General features: G+C 39.3%; 1 protein-coding gene and 1 pseudogene across 1 annotated transcript in view; both read left to right on the forward strand.

Annotated features, from left to right (window-relative positions):
• ARID2 (AT-rich interaction domain 2) overlaps window positions 1-25,561 on the forward strand; it is a 143,783-nt gene that overhangs the window by 33,841 nt on the left and 84,381 nt on the right. The gene's annotated exons all lie outside the window — the stretch shown is intronic.
• On the forward strand, window positions 20,293-20,386 carry LOC130027283 (uncharacterized; annotated as a pseudogene).

Below are 25,561 nucleotides of genomic sequence, written 5' to 3' on the forward strand. Positions count from 1 at the left end.
TAGGTTTTCTTTCAGTAGTTAATATAATTTCATCCTAAATGATTTAAAAGTACTTCTAAGTCAGGTTTCAACAAATATTTCTTCACTATATTAAATAGGTGAAATCTGTGTTTGCAGTTCAGGTCTGACTAGGGAAGTATAATTGCTTTTTTGAATAGTTCCTTATACTTGAGCAATTTTTTATGCTTTGATCAGTCTAATAAAGTAAAACATTCCATAATGAATGTTGCCCAACAGTGGACCACATATACAACAGTGATCACAAAATTCTTCCTTTTTGACTTAGCATTCGTTACATTATAGCATTTTACACTGGCAGCACCTCCTATTCTCATCTCGTCATGGCATTATTTTTCTTGTGCTTGATTTCATGACATCTTTCTTTTTGTCATAGCCCCTTAGCATATAAAATTTACTGCCTATGTTGCTAGTAGAGACATGGTGAAAGGGAAGCGAAAAATGAATAAGGACCATGAAGGTACAGATAGGGATGATTGTTGTTCACCTGTCAGGCATGTCACGTCCTACTATCACTATATCCTTGAACAATAAGAACTAAATGACGGAAGCTGTTAAATGATCAGCTTCATTGAAAGCAGTAAGACTAACCGACTGCTTTAGTTAGACTAAGAAGTTTGAGAAAGGCCGATATCAGATAAGCAGAAACAGTAAGAAGTTTCTGGAGTTCAGAAACAAAAACTGAGCCTGAATATCATGTTGAATTTTCTGGCACTATGTGTTTTTTAAGTGTTGTTTTTGTTTAATTTTGGGCTGGAGCAATAGCACAGCTGTAGGGCGTTTGCCTTGCACGCAGTCAACATGGCCGACCCGAGTTCGATTCCTCCACCCCTCTCGAGAGCCCAGCAAGCTACCGAGAGTATCTCGCCCGCACGGCAGAGCCTGGCAAGCTCCCCGTGACGTATTCGATATGCCAGACACAGTAACTACAAAGTCTCCAATGGAGACATTACTGGGCCCGCTCGAGCAAATCGATGATCAACGGGAGGGCCTTTACTTTACTCGGGCCTTTTGTTTAATTTTAATCAGAGTTTGTTGTATTTTGAGAGTGCTGTTGTTAAGGTAGGAGTTGGGAAGGGGATGGTACAGATAATTTAGGTGATCTGGTTGCTCATTTAAAATCTCTCACTTACCTGCCACATGTCCAGTCAGGAAACAGAAAACTAAGAGTGGAGATAGGTAGAATATGTAAGCATGGGCCTCGCGTTGGGAGCGGGTCCAGAGCCTGTGCACGCTGAGGGAGCATGCCTAGCGGGTGGCAATAGCAGATCTGTGGCAGAGAGAGAAGGATGACGCTCAACATCACCGCAGGCCAGTGGGCTTTAGTGACCATGAGAGGAAGTTAGGAACCAGTGACTGTCAGTGAGCCTGGAGATTGGGAGAGGCATGTGACAGACAGCAAGCACAGTCTACCTGCGTGCAGAATAGCAGAGACACAGTGGGAAAGCAAAAAAGAAGAGGAGTAAAGTTGGGTTACTGTCCCAAACATGAAGTTTTCTATTTCTGCTGGTGGTGCAACCCACAGAGAAATCTGTATGAGTTTTTTTTTTTTAAGTTTTAATTTTTTTTTGTTTGTTTTGTTTTGCTTTGGGGCCATACCCAGTGATGCTCAGTGGTTACACCTGGCTCTGCTCTCAGGAATTACTCCTGGCAGTGCTCAGGCAGCCAGTATGGGGGTGCCGGAAATTGAACCTGTGTCTGCTGCATGCAAGGAAAGCAAGCGCCTTACCTGCTGAACTACTGCTCTGGCTCGTTACGTGAGTTTTTATAAAAGTGAGCCTCCATTCTCCCGTGAGGCAGTACTCCATTTGCCTTTGCAGAATGGTTTTAAAGATTTTCTCCCAACCTGCCTCCATATGTGGCCTTTTATCAGGATGAATCCAGTGCTAGAACTTGCCCAGGGGAAGAACTTGAAATTTTTTGGTTGTGCACCTTCTTATCACAGCCTTCAATTTATTTCTGCTGCAGCTTCTCACTGGAGGGAAGCCAGCTTTCTTTGAGCCTTTGATGGTACCAGTTAGAGTCTTAGGGCGTCCTGCCTTAATGCTTTTTGCTGCTTTAGAGCTGGTGACAGTGTATGTTCCTTAAATCCTGGCTTGGTTTTATTCTTGAGAATTCACTGATGGTCCCGCTTGTCCCCTACTCAATCTGCCTTCCTGCTTCACTGACACATACCAGAAGAAGAAGAAGAAGAAGGAGGAGGAGGAGGAGGAGGAGGAGGAGGAGGAAGAGGAGGAGGAGGAGGAGGAGGAGGAATATTTGAAGTAACAGTGAGCAAAAACCTTGCAAATTAATTTAAAAAATATAAATTTATGTATTTTGGAATCCCAGCAAAACTTTTTTTCTCTTCAATTTGTAAACACCCTCTGAATTTGCATATAGTAAAAATATGGAGAGTCATGAGCTGGAGGAGAGGGCAGTTGGGATAGAGAACGGACCACAAGTCACTGATGGTTGGAGGGACTGCTTGGGATGGGAGATGTGTGCTGAAAGTGGACAAAGCACCAAACGTGATGGCCTCTCAATATCTGTATTGCAAACCTTAATACCCCAAAGTAGAGAGAGAGTCAGGAGGAAAGTGTCTGCTGTAGAGGCAAGAGGTGGGGTAGGGTCCCCGGGGTGTTGGGAGGGATACTGGGGACATTGGTGGTGGAAAATGTACACTGGTGGAGGGATGGGTGTTTGGTCATTGTATGACTGAAACAATCATGAAAGCTTTATAACGATCTCACAGTGATTCAGTAACAAAAAAATAGAGTCAGGAATTGGGAGAAATTCTTGAAAGCAACAAAATTAACATACAATTTACATGGGGATTTTAATACAGTTAGTAATTCATTTTTTAATGAAGTAAAAAATTTTTGAAGTAAAATAATTTAATTTACATAGAGAAATGTGGGGAGAGTAAGAGGGGAAGCTATCAAAGAATCTAATATCCAGGAAAACTGCCTTCTTACATGAACAGTATTGAGAACATTTGTGACTAGCATAACCACTTTATGAGAAATACTAAGGGACGTTCTTGGAGCCATGTTGTTGTCACTTACGGTTATCTTTTCTTTATGGTATTGGTGATTGAACCCAAGACTCTCATATACAAAATAAGTGGGCTACTGCTAAGTCATATTTCTAGGTTTTTTTTTATTTCTTAAGATTGTTTCGATGGTATTAGACAATGACAAATTTTTGACCTTGGCTCACGATACAAGGAGTGGGGAGATGGGGACAGAAGGAGGAACTGAAGATCTGTCCAGAGTGACACAGGGACAGTGTTGGAGGTGTGCAGCAGCTGTGTATGCCACTACCGTAAACTTGAACACTACTATACCAGCCATACCTGAACTAAAATACATTTTTGAAGATTATCTCTCTTGAGTGTTTTATAACTGTCGAGTTTCTTGGCCTTTTTTTCCTTGTGAAATGAAAATTTAAAACTGTTTCAGGGTTATAAAAGATAATAGTTATAAAATACTTGAGTGCCTGGATATAGGAAAATACCATGTTACTGCTTGGTAGCTCCCCCCACCCCCACATGCCCCTCCCCCCCATAGAGGTCTCTAATATGCTACGAGGCAGGGCATTTTAGGTGATGTTTCAGCATGGACCTCATTGGTGCGCAGGCCCAGCAGTACAGTGCTGCTTGGACCTAGGAGTACTAGGGACCTCTAGTGACACCCCGATAATCTTCAGGGGTGACCAGGGCTATAGCCAGCTGTGATTGTGGGGCATGCAGGAACAGCAGTTGAACACACCCCTTTGAGCTAATTCCTTATCCCCTACTTTGTAAAATTGGATCGACATTTTCATTCAGCAATAGTTTAATGAGCACTTGCAGTGTACCGTGTATTTTCTATACACAGAATACAGTCATAAAACAAAACAAAAAAATCCATAAATGAAAATTGTGATTAGAGATGAAGCCAGGAATTTTATCTTGTAAAATAGAGTAATTGGAAGTGAGAATTGAAAAAAACTTGGAAAATTTACTGATTATCTACAAATGGCTATCTACTGGCCTCTGCTTTTGAGGAAGGAGTATCTTTGCTTTGGCTTTACTTTCCTGTTACATCTTTATTCATTTGAAAAGTGTTGTTAATATCTTCCTTACTTGGCAAACAGATTTGAGGAAAAAGGACTTAACATTGTTGAGAACTAAACATCTGAGTTCATGAATATGTTAAAATTGCTGTAGTTTTGCTCATCTCAGAGCAATGTATTGTAAAATTGGTCTAGAAAGTGAGATGGGAATTTTTTTTTCACCTTTCTTAAAAAGGTGATGCTCCTTTCCCCAACAGTGCTTGGAGTTCTGTAGACCATTACCAGGTGACAATTGGTTTGCAGTATGCTGATCTGTCACTGCTTAAGAGCTGAGGAAGGAGAGTGGGGTGTATGCTGGAGACCCAATCCAGGCCTACGCGTTTGCCACCAAGCATGTATTCCACTCCATTGAGCCCTTGTTAAAACTGTGTAATTTCTTTTAAAAATTACTTATAAACTCTCCATATCACCTACTTGCATAAAAACAAAACTGTAATATGATTTACTGATTATCTACAGCTGCATAGCATATTACTACCCCTGACTTAAATAACAAAATATTTATGATCTTAAGCTTTCTGTGGATTTTGAATCTGAGTGCAATTTTCTCTCTCTCTCTCTCTCTCTCTCTCTCTCTCTCTCTCTCTCTCTCTCTCTCTCTTCTATTTTTCACCACATCTGACCGTGCTTGATCCTCTCTCTCCCCAAAGACTACATCTGATGGTGCTTGGGGAAGCTTATGCTGTCCTGGGGATCCCACCAGGGTCAGCCACTTGTAAAACAAGAGCCTTAACCCTTGTTTTGATTCTGTGGCCCTAAATCTGTTACATTTACTCTGTTTAAGAGTTTTGTAATATCTTGTATCAGTCTGACAAATCAAGAGCAGTAAAGATTGTTGTCTTGGGATACAGTAATTTCACTCAGTAGGCTTCCTGACTCTCTTAAGTGGTTGTTGGTAGAATTCATTTCTTTTTGATCCTTGGACTAAGGACCTTACTTGTTCCTGGCGCCCTCCGGTAATCTTTGCTTCTCCCTAGGACAGTTTACACTAGGGATCATGTAAGAATGAAAGAGAAACATCAGTTGAACAAGGTGAAAGCTAAGTCTTTTTGCAATCTCAGAAGACTTCCATCATCTCTATTGTATTTTAACCCTATAAGTGAATCAGTTGATTTAGCCCATATTTGATGGAATTATATAGGGCCATGAATAGCTGTCAGGAGTAAGAAATCTTAGAAGTTGCATGCCACAGGGACTAAAGCATAACACCCATGACAGAAAGGGTTATTTCCATGAGCCTTAAGTAAAAGGACCTGAGGACATAACACAACTGCAAGACCTAAGGAGTCATTGAGGGAGTAAGCACAGAAAACAGTGATTCATCTGACAGACTGTAAAATAGGAAGCCATTAAAATGCTCTATAAACCAAATTACTCTAGAAAACAATTTGAGAAAAGTAAATGGAACTAGAATGAGTGCAAGTGATAGATAATGTAGTAAGGTGGAATGGTTGGATTACTTAGGCATTATGAAATCTCAAAAGTACAGCCAACGCTCCTTTTCAGGACAGACCACATTGGGAGGTTATCACTGGAATAATTTCAAATTGAGCTCTATTTACTCAATAGTAAAAGAAGATTCAAGAAAAATTAAGAGAGGGTTCTTAACCAGAAGGTTTCAGAAAAACAATTTGCTCTCATTAGACCACACAAAAGTAACAGAATGAGCTTTGAAATGGTAGAAAATGTTTTGAAATGTTAGGAGGCAATTTCTGCTAAAAAAAAAAATTAGAATAAGTAATTAGTTTAAAAAAATAACAGAAAACATGGGAGAAAAATTTCGGACCAAATTTTTATAAAGGAAAAGAGATCAGAAGCAAATGACTTTTTATAAAGTCAGTGACTTGAATAGAAATCAGGAAAAAAGTGCTGGTAAAACGGATGAGTACTTCGACCTGAGAGAAAGTTCAACAGGAGTGTTATATATTCCTTAGGAGGCCCACCAGTCCAATTTTAACCCCCAGCACCACAAGAGCAGAGTGCTTTCCTTACATGAAGTCAACCTGGTTTGATCCTGGAATCCCATAAAGGCCCCTGAGCCTGCCAGGAGTAAACCCTAGGTGTACAGTAAGGGGTTAAGTCCTGGGCCCTGCTGTGTGTGCCTCCCCCCCCCCCCCCATCCAAATAAAAAGAGAAGAAAAAAAAGTCTGTAAATTTTTTTTTAAGAATTGGAATTAGAAAAACCCAGAAACTGGGTGTAGAACTCATTTGGGGAGAAGTATAAATTTTCAAGGAGAAAATACACCAACCAAAATAAGAGTAAATAAATAATGGCTTTGTGCAAAGATAGAAATTGAAAAGAAATGAATAGTTTAAACACAAACAGGAGGATTTAAGACTGCATATTGAAAGAGCATATTGTATACCTGAGAATGTTCATCCAGAACAATTGCAGCTTGTAAAAGTATTAGTCAAATCAATTTAAAAAAAATGAGTTGGCGTTTGAAGGCCACACCTGGCTGTGATCATTGATCACTTTGGCAGTGTGCAGGAGACTGAGGTGCTGCACGCAAGGCCTTTTTCCCTGTGGTATCTACACAGTCCCCAAATCATGAAATTTGAAAGGAAAAAAAATCCAGTGGTCACCAAGACAAAGAAAAGAAACTACTTGTAAAGGAAAGAAAGTGGAATTTTCACCAGACTTTCTAATAGTAGTGCATTAATGCCAGGGGGAAAAAATAGAATTACATAATTAGATACTTAAAGATGTGATAGAAAATGTAGGTAAAAATGTAGATTTATATTCAGCAGAATTACTTTTATGTGTGAAAGCTATTGAATTTTTGCTGATGTATAAAAATGGTTGGGAATGTTGTTTCTCATGAACTCTTAAAAATAATTTTTCTTGATACTAAGTTTTGTACAAACTCGCTAAGATATAAAGATGGTGACTAACTTTGGTTTCTGCTCTCTTAAAGATTCTGAACTCCATAGATCAATCATTGGCTCAAATTATTTTATGTCTGTGATATGAATATTCTTTATTTAAAAAATTGAATCACCATGAGTGAGATACACAGTTCCAAAGTTTTTCACCATTGGGTTTACAGTGTTCCAACACCCATCCTTTCACCAGTGTACATTTCACCCTCAAGTTCCCCAGTTTCCTTCCCACCACCCACCACCACTCACACCCCCACCTCCAGCCTGCCTCTGTGGAAGGCACTTTTCTTCTCTATTTCTTGTTCACTCACTCTCTTTCCCTTCTGGGCATTATAGTTTGCAATACAGGTACTGAAAGGTAGATCCCTTTACCTACCTTCAACACTCAGTTGTGCAGAGTACGCATTTCCGATATTCTTAATTTGCATTCTTTTTGTTTTGTTGGCATTCTTTGGTTTGATTTTTGGGCCAAAATCAACAGTGCTGGGGGTAGGGCTGCTCTGAACTCTGTGCTCAGGAGTATGGTACTCAGGGAACTGTCAGAGCTTGTGATAGATCTTGGGCTTCTCCATGCAAAGCATGTTCTCAGGTTTTGAGCTGTCTCCCAAGCCCTTTGGTTGCATTCTTTAGTAAAGCAGTCTTGAGTCGGAATAGCAGTAAGCCTTTCTCTTTATAGTATTTCTTGTTTAGTGGTGTATATGGTCACACTACTTGGCTGTAGAATCCAGGATTTATCAACTCTGGTACCACCTTTGGCACTGTCATTGTGCAGCTTCCAGGATATTGTTAGATGTTACCTTAGTTGGCAAAATCAAACATAATATACAACCACTGCCAAGGGACATGATACTACACTTTGACGCCATAGAAAGTGGTTAACAGTGAAGACTCACCTTGGAATTGTAATAGAGCACCTAATAGAAGAAATTAATTGGGGGGAGGGCGGGTAGAGTGCTTTTTCAGCAGGCAGACAAGGCCAACTTTGGTTCAGTCCCTGGCACTACTTATGGCCCCCCAAGCCCTGTCAGGAGTGATCATTGAGCACAGAGCAGGAAGTAAGCCCTGAGCACTACCAGGTGTGGCTCCAAAAGAAATGTATTAATGAAGACATTAGATTGGATAACATACCTTTCAGTATTTTTTGATGGGAAAGATACATATACATATATATACACACACACATATATAGTATGTATGTGTGTTTATACACAGTATAATTTTGCGCTTCTTGAAATTTAACAAGCTAGTTTCAGAACAAATATATTAAGATCAGAAGGTATTTTTCTCATGTTTTTATGTCTTGGCTTTACCAGATTATTTTTTGTATTTTTTATATTAATCTTTTATTTTCAACATTGTAAGACTTAAAAATAACTTTTGGGGCCGGAGTGAGTAGTATAGCGGGTAGGGCATTTGCCTTACCTGCTGCTAACCCGGGCTTGATCCCCGGCATCCCACATATTTTCCCAGGCACCATTGGGAGTAATCCCTCAGTGCAGAGCTAGGACTAACTCCTGAGCATCTCCACGATCTGTGACCCACCGCCCCCCCATCCTCCCCCAAAAAACCTTTTTCTTTTTGTGGTACTGGGGAGCAAAATCATGATCTCTTACAAGGCGTGTTCTCTGTTACTGAGTTGCATACCTAGGTGCCTGAAAATATTTTTAAATTGTAATTTATATTCCTTCTAAGTAATGGCTTCTGCCTCAGCCTTCTGTGTCCGGTCTCCCTTCTGACCTTATTTACTGCTTGTGTTCTTTTCTTGCCCCCAACCCCTCTCCTGCTGACTGGACTCCCAGTCTCATGGTGTGACCCCCCCACCCAATATGTATAATTTTCACCTGTGCTCCCCTTGGAATATCCTAGGGGACTCCCTGGTTGAGAAATGCTGGTCCAAGAAAAAAATGAACTGTTTTAGGCATAAACAAACATTTTTAGGTACAGAAAAAAAGCTCTCACTTGAAAATACCAAAATACCTACTTAGCTTCAGCACCCCCCATGGAACTCTTTCTTTTTTATTTTTTATTTATTTCAGATTAGAAGTACTGCTATTTATTTAGCCACTGATTATGTTGATTGAAGCAGGCCTGAACTTTGCATTACTTTTTATTTTTAATTGAACGTCCATGAGATAGACCATCACAAAGCTGTTCATGATTGGGTTTCAGTCATACAATGGTTCAACAGCCATCCCTTCCCCGGTGTACATTTCCCACCAGCAGTGTCCCCTGTTTCCCTCCCATCATCCCCTAACACTTCACCCCTCATTCCTAGCCTCCCTCTGTGGCAGGTACTTTTCTTCTTTGTTTCTCTCTCCTTTTCCTTTTGTGTATTACGGTTTGCAGTATAGGTACTAAGAGGTCATCATGTTTGTTCAGGGTATTTAATATTTTTATCAGGATGGTAATGCTGGAGTAGCTTTTTAAAGCTACTGGGTGGCAACTTTGGGATGTGGACATGACTGAGGAGGCTTCCAGAAGTACTGGGAAGTGGGGAATGGTAGCCCATCCTGACCCCCAAGAAAGCCTGGAGATTTTAGTCACAAAACCTGCATGCCCAAGTTTTCAGCGGATTATATCTCCATGAAGTCCGTCCTGAGATGGTGAAATCAGACTGGGGTTATGGAGGTGCTTTTGAATTGTGGAAGCAAGTGGCTGCCGGGGCTCTGCTTGGGTGGGCACTAGGCTAACCTAGTTTTTAGTGGATTATATCTCCATGAAGTCCGTCCTGAGGTGGTGGAATCAGACTGCAGGTATGGAGGTGCTTTTGAATTGTGGAAGCAAGTGGCAGCCAGGGGCTCTGCTTGGGTGGGCACTAGGCTAACCTGCGCCGCCCACCCCCCCAGAATTTACCCCTATCTGTTCAGCCTTATGCACACCCAAGATTAGCTGCAGCTCTTGATGTCTTTTGAGATTTATTTATGGATCACATAAGCAAGGCCGGTAGAAGAGCTTACATGGTGGCGCTAGAGTTGGTTAGTGGGGGGCAACTGCCACTGCTTCCAGGAGTATTGGGAAATGGGGGGAGGTAGCCCATCCAAACTCCGAGAAAGGCTGGAGATTTCAGTCACAAAGCCCGCATACCCAAATTTTCCGATTATATCTTGGTGAGGTTCGTCCTAAAACAGTGCAGTAAGGCTGGGGATGTGGTGGCTGTTTTGGATTGTGGGAGCAAGTGTCTGCTGGAGGCTCTGCTTGATCTCTTTGATCAAGATCGGTTGTCTTCTGCATTATCTTCTCCCCCCCCCCCCCCCCAACAATTGTGGTGTGCTTTTCTTGGTATATCGATGGCGTAGTATATGATATTCACTCCATCACAAGTCTCATGATTCGCTCCATGAATTCTAAAATTTTAAATAAGATGCTAGAGTTAAATTTTTTGACTGGATGATGATTTTGGGGTCCAGAGGCATCTCTGCAGTGTGCTGCTCTCACCTAAATTCATTTGTGAGTCTGGATCATGACTGTTAATGTGCTTAAATGGCACGCAGAGGCAGTTCATGAGCGTGACTGCAGGAAACGAGAAGGGCATGTAGAGGGGAGGAAGGCGCCCATTCCTGACTCTGTGAGAGCCTGGAGGTCGGCCATAAGTGTGTTGGTGATTAGGTTCTAGAAGTTGTGGCTGCCGGGGTTCATTTGAGGGAGATGGAGGAACACACCTTCCCCCCTCCAAGGTGCCCAGATGAAATCAGCCTGACGCCAGGTGGGGAGCTATCTCTGTAGCATGCTGCTCTCTTCCAAGTGATTCATTTGTGCGTCTCTGGATCATGACCGTTAATACACTTAAATGGCATCAGGGCTTACTCTTGACTCTGCTCAAGGATTACTTCAGGCAGTGCTCAGAGGGCCATATGTGGTTCTGAGGATCAAACCCAGGTTGACCAGTTGCAAGGCAAGAGCCTTACACCCTATGCTGTCTCTGGCTTTAAAAAATAGAGGTAACCTATGATGCCCCAAATAGAGAGTAAGAAGGAAGGTGCCTGTCACAGAGGCAGGCAGTGGGATAGGGTGGGGGAGTGGGAGGGATGCTGGAGACATTAGTGGTGGAAAAAAATTCTCACGGATGGAGGGATGAGTGTTGGATCACTGTATGACTGAAACTCAATCATGAAAGCTTTGTTAACTGTATCTCATATTGATTAGATTAAAAGAAAAGGGTGGGGAGAGGGAAGATACCAAAAGAATCAAGTACAGGACAATAACAAAGAAATATAAATATAATATACGTACAAAAATTGGATTGGGGGCTGGAGCGATAGCACAGCAGGTAGGGCTTTTGCCTTGCACGCGACCAACCTGGGTTCAATTCCCAGCATCCCATATGGTCCCCCGAGCACTGCTAGGAGTAATTCTTGAGTGCAGAGCCAGGAGTAACCCCTGTGTATCACCAGGTGTGACCCAGAAAGCAAAAAAAAAAAAAAAAAAAAAAGGACTTGGTCCCTGGCTCAAGAGTCTTCAAGTGCAATAAAGCAAGTGAAAAATAGATAGGGAAAAAAAAGAAAATAGAGATGATCTCTGCTAATTTAATAAGATTTCTCTTCAGGCAATAAATTTCCAAGGACAGCATTTCACAACTACTCCATAAAATGTGAATAATTTGTAGGGGTGGGGAGTAGGGATTTTAAAAAGAATTATGAGTAAGGAAAGATGCACATTTTAGCATTCCTAATAATACCATGTACACTAGTTTTAAGACTCATATAAGACTCATAGCTAAAGTAAACTATAATATTTCTCGAAGTTAATTGATCATAGAATACTTTTTTGGTAGAGCATATTGAGAGACAAACATTTTGGGGACCAGTTTTGGAAGCTCTACTTTAGTAAAAGGTAAAACCTTTCTCAGCAACTTTTAACTAGTAGATATATATTTTTAATGAGTACTTATGTAGAATTTGTAGAAAATTAAAGACAATTTGAGGAGGAAAGAGGGATGCTAGTAAGCTTTGGGGAGTAAGTTTATAAACACAACTGATGCACTGCCAGGAATAATGGACTTACTGCAATTATGGAAGAAAGGAATTTCATATATGCTAGGTTAGCACCTTTATGAAGAACATAGCTGGGCTGGAGAGAGAGTACAGAGATTAAGGCAGTTACTTTGTATGTGGCCAACCCTGGTTTAAATCTCCAACACAATATATGATCCTCAAATACCAATAACCGCGATTACTGTCCTCTTGAGCACAGAGCCTCTTGAGCACAGAATAGCTCCTAAACACTGCTGGAATGTCTCAAAAAAACATAGCTTGTGCCTTGTGATACAAAAATAAGTCAAAAATATAGATTTTTTGCTGAGTTGAAAATTTTTTTATTAATAGTGACCCTGTTTTTCATTTTATCAGAAATAGAATATATAAAAATAAAGTTTATTTATAAGAAAGTGAAAAATATTTGTTCTTACACATTTATATTCTCTTTGTATGTGTTTGTGCTTATTTTCATTTTTATTATTAGGGCTTTTTTTTCGTAGTTGAAGTAATATGGTTAGGTTTTAATGTTTGCCTTTAGTGTGCAAGTTCACTGTACCTTCACCAGCACCAGAGTGTCAAAAGACACCATGGCCCTGTCTCAGAGTTCCTGGGCTTATTATTTGATACTATTACCTTGCTTTATTTCTTTATATACCACATGTGAGTGAGGTCATCAGGCTCCTCACTCTTATTTCACTTAATGTGAAAATCTGTTAGCAAAAAGCAACATTTCATCATTTTTTATAGTTGCTGTATATAAAAAACATATAAAAACTATATAAAAAACACACACATATACATATACATTGTTACATGTATGACCGAAGGAACAGATACAAAAGTAGTGGTATATACAGAAATTTCATTAGTAGTGGTATAGGCCACTACTGTTTTATCCATTCATTTATTGTTGGACATTTGAGTTGTTTCCATATCTTGACTATTGTATATAGTGCTGCAGTAAACAGAGGAGTGCATATATGCCTTTTTCTGGTGTGTGTGTGTGTGTGTGTGTGTGTGTGTGTGTGTTCTTTGGATAGATGTCAAGGAGTGGAATTTCAGTGTCTTGTGGAAATATATCTTAAGTTTTTGGGGGAAGTGTCTATGCTGTTTCATAGACAGTGGCTAGACGACATTCTCATCGAGTGAATGAGAATACTTCATCACTTCTGCACCAATACTGGTTTACCTTTTTTTGGTGTACGCCACTCTCACTGGAATACAATAGTATCTTTTGATTGTATTTCCCTAGAAAAATGATGAACAGTTTGTCATATGCCCATTAGCCATCAGAATGTTGTTTTCAGGGAAGTGTCTGTTCATCTCCTCTTGCCACTTTTTGATAAGGTTATTGGGTGTTTTTCACTGAGCTTTGTGAGTGCTTTATACATCAGGAATCTGATGCCGGTCTTTATTTTGTCCAAGTTTCTTTGCCCGTAGAAAACATTTTTTTGTTTGATGTAATGTCATCCGTTTACTTTTGTTTTCTTTATCAGTGGAGTTGAATCCTTGAGAAACACTAAGGTGGTTCTGGAGAATTCTGCTTGTTTCCTCTTTGAGCTAACGGTTGTTTAATATCAGTTGTTTAGTTGGAAAAGATACTTGGTATGATTTTTATTTTCATGACTTTTTGGACCCTTGGTGTCACATCATAATGTGGTCTATCTTGGAGAATGTCCCACGTACATTGGACGTAATATTTGTTTGAAGATGGAGGGTCTTGCACATGTATATAAATCTTAGCTCTTCCAGTTCCCTAGGACTACTGTTCTGTACTGATATTCTGTTTAGCTGATCTTTCCAGTGATGCCAGTGGATTGTTTAGATTTCCCACTGCTGTTCTGTTGCCATCGATGTATCTGTGAACAGTTGCTTTATGGACTTTTCTGCTCCTTTGATTCATGTATAAATAAAAGTTAAGTATTCTTGATCTGTTAATCCTTCACCTAATATGTCTTGTCTGTCTTTGCCTCTTAGTGCCTTTTTTCAGTTGGAACACTGTTTGGTCAGCGTCTGGCCATCCCTGTGTTCTCGGTATGCCATTTGCCTATGTCTTCGTGTATCTCAAGAGTTCAATGTGTTTCATAAGCAGCAGAGCAACAGTTGGGATTTTTGTTTTCTGAGCCATCCAACCACTCTGCCCTCTTAATAGGGGAGATCAATCTATTGACATTGAGAAAAAATATTGATAGGGCAGAATTTATTAATTTCTTAGGAAGATTTTGGGTGTGTGGTTTCCTTTTATTTTTTTTAAATTTGATGTCGTCTCTTTGGTTTAAGTGCTTTTGTTTTGAGGTTACACTGTTTGCATCTGCAGTTCTAATCTTATACCCCCTTCGATGTTTAATGCACCAAACTCTAGTACTTAATTAGTGTTTCTCCTTATATGACTTTAATTTCCCCCATCCACTTAATAATTTTTATGTATTTTTCTGCTTCTGAAGGGAATCTTTCTGGTTATTATAGGACACCCTTTAGTATTTCCTTGTAGCATGGTTTTTAAAGGCAAGAATTAACCGCCACGTTTGTTTGCTATATTTTGTAGCTCTTTTATTTCTGTTTGGATGAGTCTTTTTCATTTTTTCCCATAAATCTTCATTGGAACTTAATGATGGTGTCTTCCACTTATTTTTTTGGTTTATTGAACGTTGATAGCATTGTTGTTTGAACTCTTCCTCAGGCATTTCGTTTTGTTCTGGTGTGTTTGAAGGCCTTTCTATGCTTTTGTCTCCATCTATTGAAGCAGCTAAATTCCTCCCATTACACCTGGTGTTTTTGTGAGAGCTTGAAGTAGTAAGTGATACAGGCCTGCGATTGAGCAATGATCAGGGCCTTAAGTTAGCAAAATCAAGGTGATGTCTTGGGCTCCAGCTTGTATGTACCAGGATAATAGCTGGAATTTGTGGTAACTGGTACCCTGCAACTCCTATTAACACTTAGTCTGTGCCCTAGGATTTTCAGTTTCTGGTGTCTAGGAACTGATGTGAGCTATCAGAGTTGAGTCAGTTTGGGCAGTGACTGGAGTTTGTGATTATGTGTACCCCAAAACACTCGTTGAGCAAATCAGTCTTCATAGGAGATGGGATTTTTTTTTTTTTTTTGCATTTGCCGGTACCAGCATCAGGATTTTTGCTCTTAGCCAGTTATGACAGGATAGATGAGTTTCCCCCCCAGATGTCTGCTCAGCTCTGGTCTCCAGGGTGGCTGCTCCCATTTGTGGCCTTCCACATGGCTGCTGCTAATATAGCCTGGTCACTAGCACATTGTCTGTGTGATCTTCTCCCAGCCCCCAGTGTATTTCCACCGGTGGGTGCAAACACAATGTAGAACTCTCTTTCACCTGTGAGCTCAGCACTCCCGTGCCCCTACATTGGGAAAGAGTTCCTTGGATCTGACTTGGTGGGGGCTGCATGTTTTGGGGATGGCTGCTCTGAGCCATGGCTTGAAGCACACATTGTCTGTGCTTAGTCTGGCCTGTTCTCAGTCTCTTTCTCTCTCATTATTAAGCTGAACCTCTCTAGAACCTTTGTACTCAATGCCTTTGCCTTAACTTGGAGATTAAGTCTGGTGTCCACCTTGGGGGAAAGTTTGCTTTTAGTTTTGAACAAAGTGGGCCATGGCTACTTGGACCGTGACTACAAGCCTTTGCCATTTGGGGGTCGACATCTTCTAACCACAGCTTGGGATAACTGCACACCTTCCATTTGTTTTCTTACTGAATCACTGTGAGGTACAGTTGCAGACTTACAAACTTTCACGATTACGTTCCAGTTACACAATGATCAAGCACCCATCCCTCCACCAGTGCCCATTCTCCACCACCAATGCGTCCAGTATCCCTCCCACCACCTCCACCCCTTCCCACCCCCTCCTTGGTGGCAGGCACATTGCCTCGTTCTCTCTCCTTTAGGTGTTTTGGTTTTCAATACAGGTACTAAGAGGCCATCATGTTTGGTCCATAGTCTACTTTCAGCCAGCATCTCCCATCCAGAGCCATCCCTCCAACCATCATTTGCTTAGTGGTCCCTTCTCTATCCAGCTGCCTTTTCCTCTAGCACATGAGGCTGGCTTCCAAGCCGTGGCCCTTATCCCTACTGGGCCTTTTCTCTACTGTCCTTAGGTGTTAGGCTACTTTATATTCCACAAATGAGAGCAGCATACTTTTTGTGGTGGGTCTAGCCAGTTTCCAAGCTCTTTGTGCCTTGGTGGGTGCAGACACAAAACTGAATGCCAGCACTTTGCACCACAGGGTGTCTTGCTATCTTGCCAATTCATTTTCTCTTTGGGTTTCTACTTTATCCCTCCCCACTGCCTGAGGACCATTCCATTGTTTTGAAGTCATTGATGTTTCCTAGTTCTGCTTCACCAAATTTCTGAGATGATGACTTCAGGAGGTTTTCTCCGTGTGTTTCCTCTCAGGATGCTGTGTTGAATTCTGCTCTTAAGTATTTTTGTTGGATGATTCAGTGGTATTCTTCAAACTTTTATGCTGGGGCGCCATCTTGGACTTTCACCATTTGATGTTGGTAAAATCACATTTAACCTGGGGCCAGGATTTCAAGTGGTTGTCACTGACTAGAGCCACTGTCTTACCCAACCAGGATCTCAAAACAACAAAGCTGATGAACAAACATAACACTTCAGCAGTGATGAGTAGGTGAAGAAGCTTGGGGAGTATTGTTGGAGTTTTTGATTCATTCTGATGCAAACCACAATAGGAAAGAAAGATTATTTAAACTTTTTTTATACACAAATGTAGAGTCAGTAATTTCTTTCCTTTCTCAGGTGGAAAAATCTGACATTAAAGTGTTGTGACTTGCCTAATAATAGTTATTTAAGAAGCTGGTACTTGGAGATTTGTGCTTTCTTAGCTCTTTTATTATAATAAATTACCTAAATTTTCCATATATTGTCTAAATTAGTAATAGAAAACTAAGGTTTGTAATGAGCATTAGAAGCAAAGACCTTGCCTGTAAATCTTTCATATTGTTAAGCAACCTGTTTGATTGATTTCTTCTCTGAAAGTATGGGTTGTAGGAAATGACATGAAGATGGTGACACTAGGTGACATAAGAGATAAAATTGCTCGCATGCTGGGTGCTCACTCTAAGGGATGCTCCCCATGCTTTGACTACAGAGGCTCAGGTTCATTCCCTGGCTCCGTAAGATCACCAGAGTCACACTACTATCAGAAGTAGGCTCAGAGTACCGTTAGGTGTGGACCAAAAACAAGAACAAAAATCAACTGGTTGCTCTGTCATGAAACACGTTTGTGTCATTTCACTAGTTTTGACCTTGGATAAATTAATTCATTTTTTTAGTCTTTGTATTTCTAACAGTGAATTGTTTTGAGTATCTACATCATAGTAAGTTTAGTTTAAAAGTAATCCTGAATGATTACTTATACGTATACATGCATGCCTTATAATCAGGGAAGTAACATTTGATTTAAAATGATTATCTCTTTGGGAGTTGGAACAGCAGGTAGAACTTTCTTGTCTAGATTTCTTATTTTGGAGGGAAGGGGGGTCACACTCCTGGCTCTGCACTCAGGAATTACTTGTGGTGGTACTCTGGGGACCATGTTGGATGCTGGGGATCGAACCCAGGTTGGCCATATGGAAGGCAAATGCCGTACTCAAATGCTGTACTATTGCTCCAGCCCAAGTCTAGATTTTTTTTAATGTGAGAATATTTTCCTTGATTAAGAGCTATAAAGCATTTAGTCCATTTATACTGTATTTTAATATTCAACTATGGTTGCTATAAGATAGTAAAGCTACTTACAAGTAGTCATTTGAGGTTAAAATTGTTTGCCTTAGGTAAAAAGACTAAACTTAGAAGTTAATATTTTCCTGTTTATTAATTAATACATAGAAATGCTAGGGGCCTGGGAGATACAGTACATAGGTAATGTGTTTACCTTGTATGTGTCTGACCCAGGCTCAATCCCCAGTACTCCATATGGTCCTCCAGGAGTGATCTCGGTGCAGAGCCAGGAGTAAGTCCTGAGCACTGCCAAGTATCACCTAAAATCCAAATTTAAAAAACACATAAGAATGCAGACAATGCATTACTGTGTTTCTTTTGGATAACAAGTTTCATGAGATTCAAGAGTATTAAATATTCCTTAGAGAATAAGCACATTTCTTCTAAGAGTTGTTTGATAATTATTTACATAATAAAAGTAGTAACTTTTAGTTAAAAGATTTAGTAACTGTATTAAACTTACACTTACTCTATAGAATAGTACCAATATTTGTGAGGATCACTTATTAGGAGAGACTGCCAATGAATATCTTACTGCCTAGAATTGTCTTCCTGGTACTAAGTGGAAAGATAATTATATTGTTTGATACTATTCATAGAATTTTTTGGAAGCTGCTTTCTATAACAACTAGATTGCAACCAGCAAATGTCATACCTGTGCATAATTCTGTTCCTTCCTTTTAAAGAGATTTCCTTCTGTGTTATCAGGACCAATCAAATTTAGTATCTTTCTAAAGTACTCCAACCAAAACATATTCATGAAGCTTTTACTAATTAATTGAACCCTAATTTTGTTTATTCTTTTTCTTAGTATACAGGTATTTTATAGTGCTCATAGTGAAAAGTTTTAAGTAATTCTCTTTTCTTGTTCTTTTATGTTTACACCCTGAATATTTCCCAGGATCTCTTTTTTTAGTGGAGAAGAAAAAAAAAATTAAATAGTATTTAAAGCATATTACATCCTGTTAATCTCATGTTATAATCTGAATACATTAACAGCTGTTAACATGCATGAAGACAGACATAAGAAAACAATAGACAAAATTAGCAGTAGATTAGAAAAAAGGAAATAGTAACCACAATTGAAGAATTGGATGGATTGATCTTAACAGATGTTTTAGGATCTCTACCACTTCCCAGTCCCCTGAAAGTTACACATTCTTATCTAGTGCACATGGAACTTTGTTAAGGATAAATAACATGTTCAGACACAAAACCAATGACACTAAGGCAAGGAAGATTGAAATAATAAAGACTCTTTAAGATCTCAGTTCAATTTAACTAGTAATCAGTCACAAATGGAAAGTTAAAAAAAAAAAACTCAAAACATCTAAGCCTAAACATGTCACTGAATATCAGGTTCACAAGAAATAAAAATAATTTTTTAAAATCCCCTGAAGATACTCTTGATAACCTTTCAGTATCAATACTGCAAACCACAATGCCCAAAAGGGTGGGGTGGAGGGAGGGAGGGAAGGAGGGAGGAAAGGAGCCTGCCATAGAGGTAGGGTGAGGTGAGGGGTGATGGGAGGGAACCTGGGGACACTGGTGCTAGGAAATGTACACTTGGGGAGGGTGGGTGTTGGCATACTGTATGACTGAAATCCAATCATGAACAGCTTTGTGATGGTCTCACAGTGATTCAATAAAAAAGTTAACAATTGAAAGTTCAAAAAATGAAATCTCCAGGGGCTGGAGCGATAGCACAGCGAGTGAGGCATATGCCTTGCATGCAGCCAACATGGCCGACACAGGTTTGATTCCCAGCATCCCTTATGGTCCCCCGAGCACCGCCAGGAGCAATTCCTGAGTGCATGAGCCAGGAGTAACCCCTGAGCATCACCGGGTGTGACCCAAAAAGGAAAAAAAAAATGAAATCTCCAGAAAAATGAACAGGAATGAAAACATGAGTCAGAACACATGGGAAACAGCAATGGTAGTACTGAGGAAAGTTCATAGTAATTACAAGCATATTTCATGAAACAACAAATATCTCAGTCTAACCTCATACCTAGAGGAATTACAAAAAGAATAAAGTGGAAAATCAGAAGAGATAAAATAATAAAAATTACAGTGGAAATAAATGGAAACCGAAAAGATCAGAAATATCTGGCTATTAGAAAGAATAAGTAAGATTGACAGTCTAGTGAAGCAAAACTAAAACCCTAAGGAGTAGGGTGAGAAAGAAGGGAGAGCAGTAACAACAGATACCACAGAAACTCAAAGGCTTCTGTAATTCATTGCAACTGTTTCTGTAGAACCTAAGAGTTCATGATTCTTAGAATCAGACAGCCTCCTACAACTGAATCAGGAGAAATTGGGAAGTCTGAGTAGAATCATAAGGTAAAGGTAAAGGTAAAGGCCCTTCCGTTGATCGTCGATTTGCTCGAGCGGGCCCAGTAACGTCTCCATTGGAGACTTTGTTGTTACTGTGTCTGGCATATCGAATACTCTCGGTAGCTTGCTGGGCTTTCCGAGAGGGGAGTAGAATCATAAACAAGGAAATTGAAACCACAATCTAAAGTTTCTCCAAAACAAAAATTCAGCTCCAGTGTTTGCTTCGGCAGCACATATACTAAAATTGGAACGTTACAGAGAAGATTAGCAAGGATGACACACAAATTTGTGAAGAACTCCATATTTTTTTGAACATTGTATAACTGAAACCCAAGCACAAAAAATTGTAAGTCTACAACTGTACCTCATGGTGTTTCACTAATAAAAATTTTAAAAAATAATAAAAGTAAATAAAAATAGAATATATATATGTATATATATAAATTCATCTCCAGGTAGCTTTACCAAACCTTCAAAAATGACCTAGCACTATCTTCCCAAACTTCCCAGAAAAACTATATAGAAGGAATTTTTTTTTATCACAAGTCTCATCACATACCAGTTAAATGCTAAGTGACATACCTGTATGAAGAAGGAAATTCTATTTTCTGAAGTTAAAATTACCCTAATGCCAAAAGCAAACTGGAACATCCCAAAGGAACAAATCTACAGACCAACTTCTCTTAGGAATCTATATATTAAGATCCTGAACAAAATCTTTGTGACCCAAATCCAGTACCACATTAAGACAGTAACTTTCAACTAATTTTACTCCTATGAAGTGATAAAAATGAAATATTTTGTGTATCTAAGAAGTTATAAAAACAATTATGATAACATTTTGTATATTTTGAGTTTTTATTTTAGGGATCACATCTGGTGGTGTTTGTGACCAGACAGGGATTGAATCTAGGCCTCCCAAGTGCAAAACATCCACCTTGGTCCTCCGGGCTGTCTCTGCAGCCCTCTATATTTGTTTTTAAATCTGATACTATAAATTGAAAACACTATTGTTTTCCTATATTTTAAACAAACCAGAAATGTTACTGCAGTTCAAATAATGTTATTGCTAGGTATTGTTAACTACAGTTGCAGCATTGTTTTATAGAGATAAAGCACAGCATTAATATCTTTTTTTGTTTTGTTTTGTTTTTTCCCTTTTTTTAAAATTTTATTGAATCACTGTGAGATAGTTACAAGCTTTCATGTTTAGGTTACAATCACACAATGATCAAACACCCATCTTTCCACCAGTGCACATTCCCCACCACCAATATCCCCTACAACTAGATTTCAAACTGAAAGACACACATGGAAGATCTTGTCCTCTCTTATGAGGAAAAAGATGTCGAGGTACATATAGAAATGATCATCCTGGACAAGTAAGATTTTCTGTCTAAATCTTTTTTTTTATTTTAGCATTAATATCTTTTTAATTTCTGTGGTTTTCATCACTAACAGGGCTGAGTAAGTAAGTAAAGTAAAGGCCCTCCCGTTGATCGTCGATTTGCTCGAGCGGGCCCAGTAACGTCTCCATTGGAGACTTTGTTGTTACTGTGTCTGGCATATCGAATACTCTTGGTAGCTTGCCGGGCTCTCCGAGAGGGGCGGAGGAATCGAACTCGGGTCGGCCATGTTGGCCGCTTGTAAGGTGAACGCCCTACCCGCTGTGCTATCATCTCAAATATTTTAATTGACACAACATTTTAATAGCTCAATGACTAAGAGACGATGACTGGTTTTGTTTTTTAGTGATAATAAAAATTTAGACAGTGACTTCATTTTATGTTTGGATACCAGAGTGGTATTGAAGACAATTTGTGTTTTGTTTGTTTGCTTTTTAATGAATCGTGGTGAGGTACAGTTACCTACTTACATACAAGCTTTTATGTTTGCATTTCAGTCATACAGTGATCAAGTACCCATCCCTCCACCAGTGCCCATTCTCCACCACCGATGATCCCAATATCCCTCCCACCCCCTACCCATCCATCTCACTCTGCCTCTGTGGCAGGGCATTCCCTTTAGTTCTCTCTCCCTCTCTCCTTTTTTACGTTGTGGTTTGCAATAGAGTTATTGAGTGGCCATCTGTTCAGTTTATAGTCTACTTTCGGAGTCTTGAAGACAATTTGATAAGGTTTTCTTTCTTACAAGGATTAAGTGTACCTGAGTTGAGATTTTTTTTCCACAAAGGGATTATTAATATAGAAATTAACTTTCATGTATTCTTATCTTTCATGAGGGTAATAATTAAAATTTTGAGCCAGCATCCTTAAAACTTTATTTAAAGCCATATTGCATATGGCTTACTCAGTGATGTCAACGGTAATCAGATATTTTTGTGAAAGTGGAATCATTTCCTTATGTTCTTCCTATGTGCAGCTATGCTTAAAAGCCAGCTTCTCTTTAAACACATTCTTCTCAGTTTAAAAGTATTTGTGCAGGGACTGGAGAATTAGTATGGGGATTAAGATTCTGTTTTGCACTGCCACCGTGGTTCTATCCCGGGTACCTCATTTAGTCCCCTGAGCATCACCAGGGGACTAAATTTTGCTGGGTATGCAAAAATAAAAGCAAAAAGCAAAACTAAAAATAAAACTCATAAAAATCACTAATGTTGCTGAATTAGTGGTTGACCCAAGTAAGTCAATACAGTAAAAGGGTTAATTCCAAAAATTTTTATTGTCACTCTACCTAATAAAGTAAAATAACATGCTTAGTCACTTTGATTCATTAAGTTAATCAAAATGCATCTTGCTTTTTAAAATCTCCTCTTCAACTTTGCTCTTCAATATTGGAACAGTTTAAATCAGTATGATTTCTAGGTTTTGATCAATTTGAGAATCCCACATTTCCTCAGTTGCAGCACAGTTATGTCTCATTACCCAATAGTGAACAGGTTTTTTTTTTCATTTTAGATATTTGAAGATCAGCTGAAGCAGTGACTTGGCACCAGTGATCTTCATTTGATTTCGTTTTTGATTTTTCATCTAGCTATGTAATCTTGCAAAGAAAACTTGAGTGCCTTATATGTGACATGATGAGATGCAATTGATTAACAAGTGTGCAAAGTTTCTTAGTGTCATTTAATAGATTTTCAGAATATACTACACACAGGGCCATGGTGGTAGTAATGAAGCCAGGCTGTAAGTAACTCCTTATTCTAATGGCTAAAGATTTTTTTGATTGTTCATTTATCTTTGTTTCTGTCGTGTATTCTGAAGTATCAACACATTTTTTCTTTTCTGGAGGGCCTCCTAAATAATGTTCAGGGACTTTTGGGAGAGACCACCAGGTCCACATCCAGGTGATAGTTCTGTGATGGGGAGTTGGAGAGAGAGTACAGCGGGTGAGGCACATTTGCCTTATACTCAGACATCCCTAATTCAATCCCTAGATTTTTTTTTTTTTTACAAAATCTAGCAGATGTGGTACATAACTAATAGATTAATGTTTGTATTCACACTTCCACTAATACTGTTGCAGGCAGTGCTGCCCTGTTTTGGTCTTCATTCTGTTGTTTGATGTAACTTCAAGTTTTGTGTTAAGTCTCAGTGACTCAGTTTGTGAATTAGCAGAAAATTTATGCAGAATGACACTGGTCTACAGACCAGTAGTTGAAAACCACTTTAAAAAAGTACTGCGTGATAGCTTAGTGGAATTATATCTAAGATGTAAGGCTCATTAATATGTATAAAACAATACAGTACAACATACAAACAAAATCAAAGAAGTAAATCAGATGAGCAAAGGCCAGGGAGATAGTCTAAGGGATAGGCACCTGATCCTGTTCAGTCCTTGGCACCATGTGGCTCCCTGAGCATTGCTAGGTGTAGCATTCGTGGTCACCTAGTGCTGCTGGGATGACTCTGATGGTCATAGCCCTGTAGGCCCTGAGGCCTACTGATTTTAGAGCTCTGACATCCTAGCATCTAGCCTAGTAAGCCAAGAGTTGCTTGGGAGTGGGCCTTAGGCCCACTGAGCACTGTTTGTGAGGGCTCCTAAAATGTTTTCAAGGGCCATAAAGATTGTGGAGTGGGTAAGGTGCCTGCACCAAACTGGGTTCAATCCCTAACACCAAATATGGCCCCCTGAGTCCTGCCAGGACTAAGTCCTAAGCACTACTGGGTATGACCCATAGAGGAAAAAAAACAAATGTAGGATTGTATCAGTAGACACAACAGAATCTTTTGGCAAGGTTCAACATCTGCTTGTATTAAAAATTCAAAATAGCAAGGAAGTATAACGATGTAGTAGAGACCACATATGACAATGCATAGGCAACATGTAACATTCAGGGAAGGGAGAAAAGTGCCTTGTCACTTACCAGAGAAATGCAGAAATCAAATGATGGTATTTTAGCACCTTGAACCCATAAAAATATTCTGTATGTGTGTTTCTCAACTCTCTTCTAGCCTGGATTCCTTTTAAACTCATTTCCTTCCTGTGGCGCTCCCTTAGAACATCCTCTAGCCCAAGGAGGGTGGGTGTGGGGGCTGTCTGGTTCCTATCAGGGGAATAGTGGCTTGTATGAAGGCGACTAGAGAAAACAAGTAGCACTTCTTATTTATACTGATGGTGGAAATTGGACCAATCTCTTTAGAAAACAGTATGAAAATTTCTCAAAAACTTATTGCAGCACTATTTATGATATCCAAGATTTAGAAAAGACCCAAGTGCCTAAGAACATGTAAGTATATAAAAATATATATATGGTATGTAGACACAATGGGATGATAGCTGTTATAGTACAAATGAAATTGGAGTGTGTCTACTAAATGAAATATGTCACAGGGAAAAAAGCTAGCATGATCTAGCTCATATGTTATATAAAGAACAAAGGAAAGAATGGACATAAAGAAGTTTGTGTGAAAATAATCCCTACAGCTATGACTACAGAACTGAGGTTACCAAGAGTGCAGAGGTTTTGTGGACCATAGTTGAGGGATAATCACTATGGTGGTGGATATCGTAAAGTTGCCATTAATTTTATAACTTTAGAATATAAATATATAGGGACCAGAGCAATAGTACAATGGATAGATGCTTGCCTGGCATGTGACCAACCCAGGTTCAATCCTGAGTCTGCCAGGAGTAAGCCCTGAGTACAACCTGTGTGGCCCCAAAATAAAAATACTCATAAATCTTTACAGTCTCATAAACCAATGTAGCTCAGTGAAAATAACTAGTACATAAATATATTGCATTTTTGTTGTTTGAGAACTTTCACGGAAAATAAATGTAAACTTGAAGACAATCTTTTAAGAGAGTTTTGGTCACCTGTCTTAAAGCAGTTTTCATTTAAGAAAAAATAAATCAAAAGGATGTTTCCATTCTACACATTTTGAATTTGTATAAGAAATGTGTCTATTCGGTTCATTAACTCTAGTTTATTCCTTTCACATGATACTCAAGCAAACTTTAAAGTCTAGTATTTATTAACATCGCCTTCAGAATTTATATAATGAGACATGTGTATGCCA

The sequence above is a fragment of the Sorex fumeus genome, unplaced genomic scaffold, assembly GCF_029834395.1.
Source record: "Sorex fumeus unplaced genomic scaffold, SorFum_2.1 ptg000036l, whole genome shotgun sequence".
NCBI classification, from domain to species: domain Eukaryota; kingdom Metazoa; phylum Chordata; class Mammalia; order Eulipotyphla; family Soricidae; genus Sorex; species Sorex fumeus.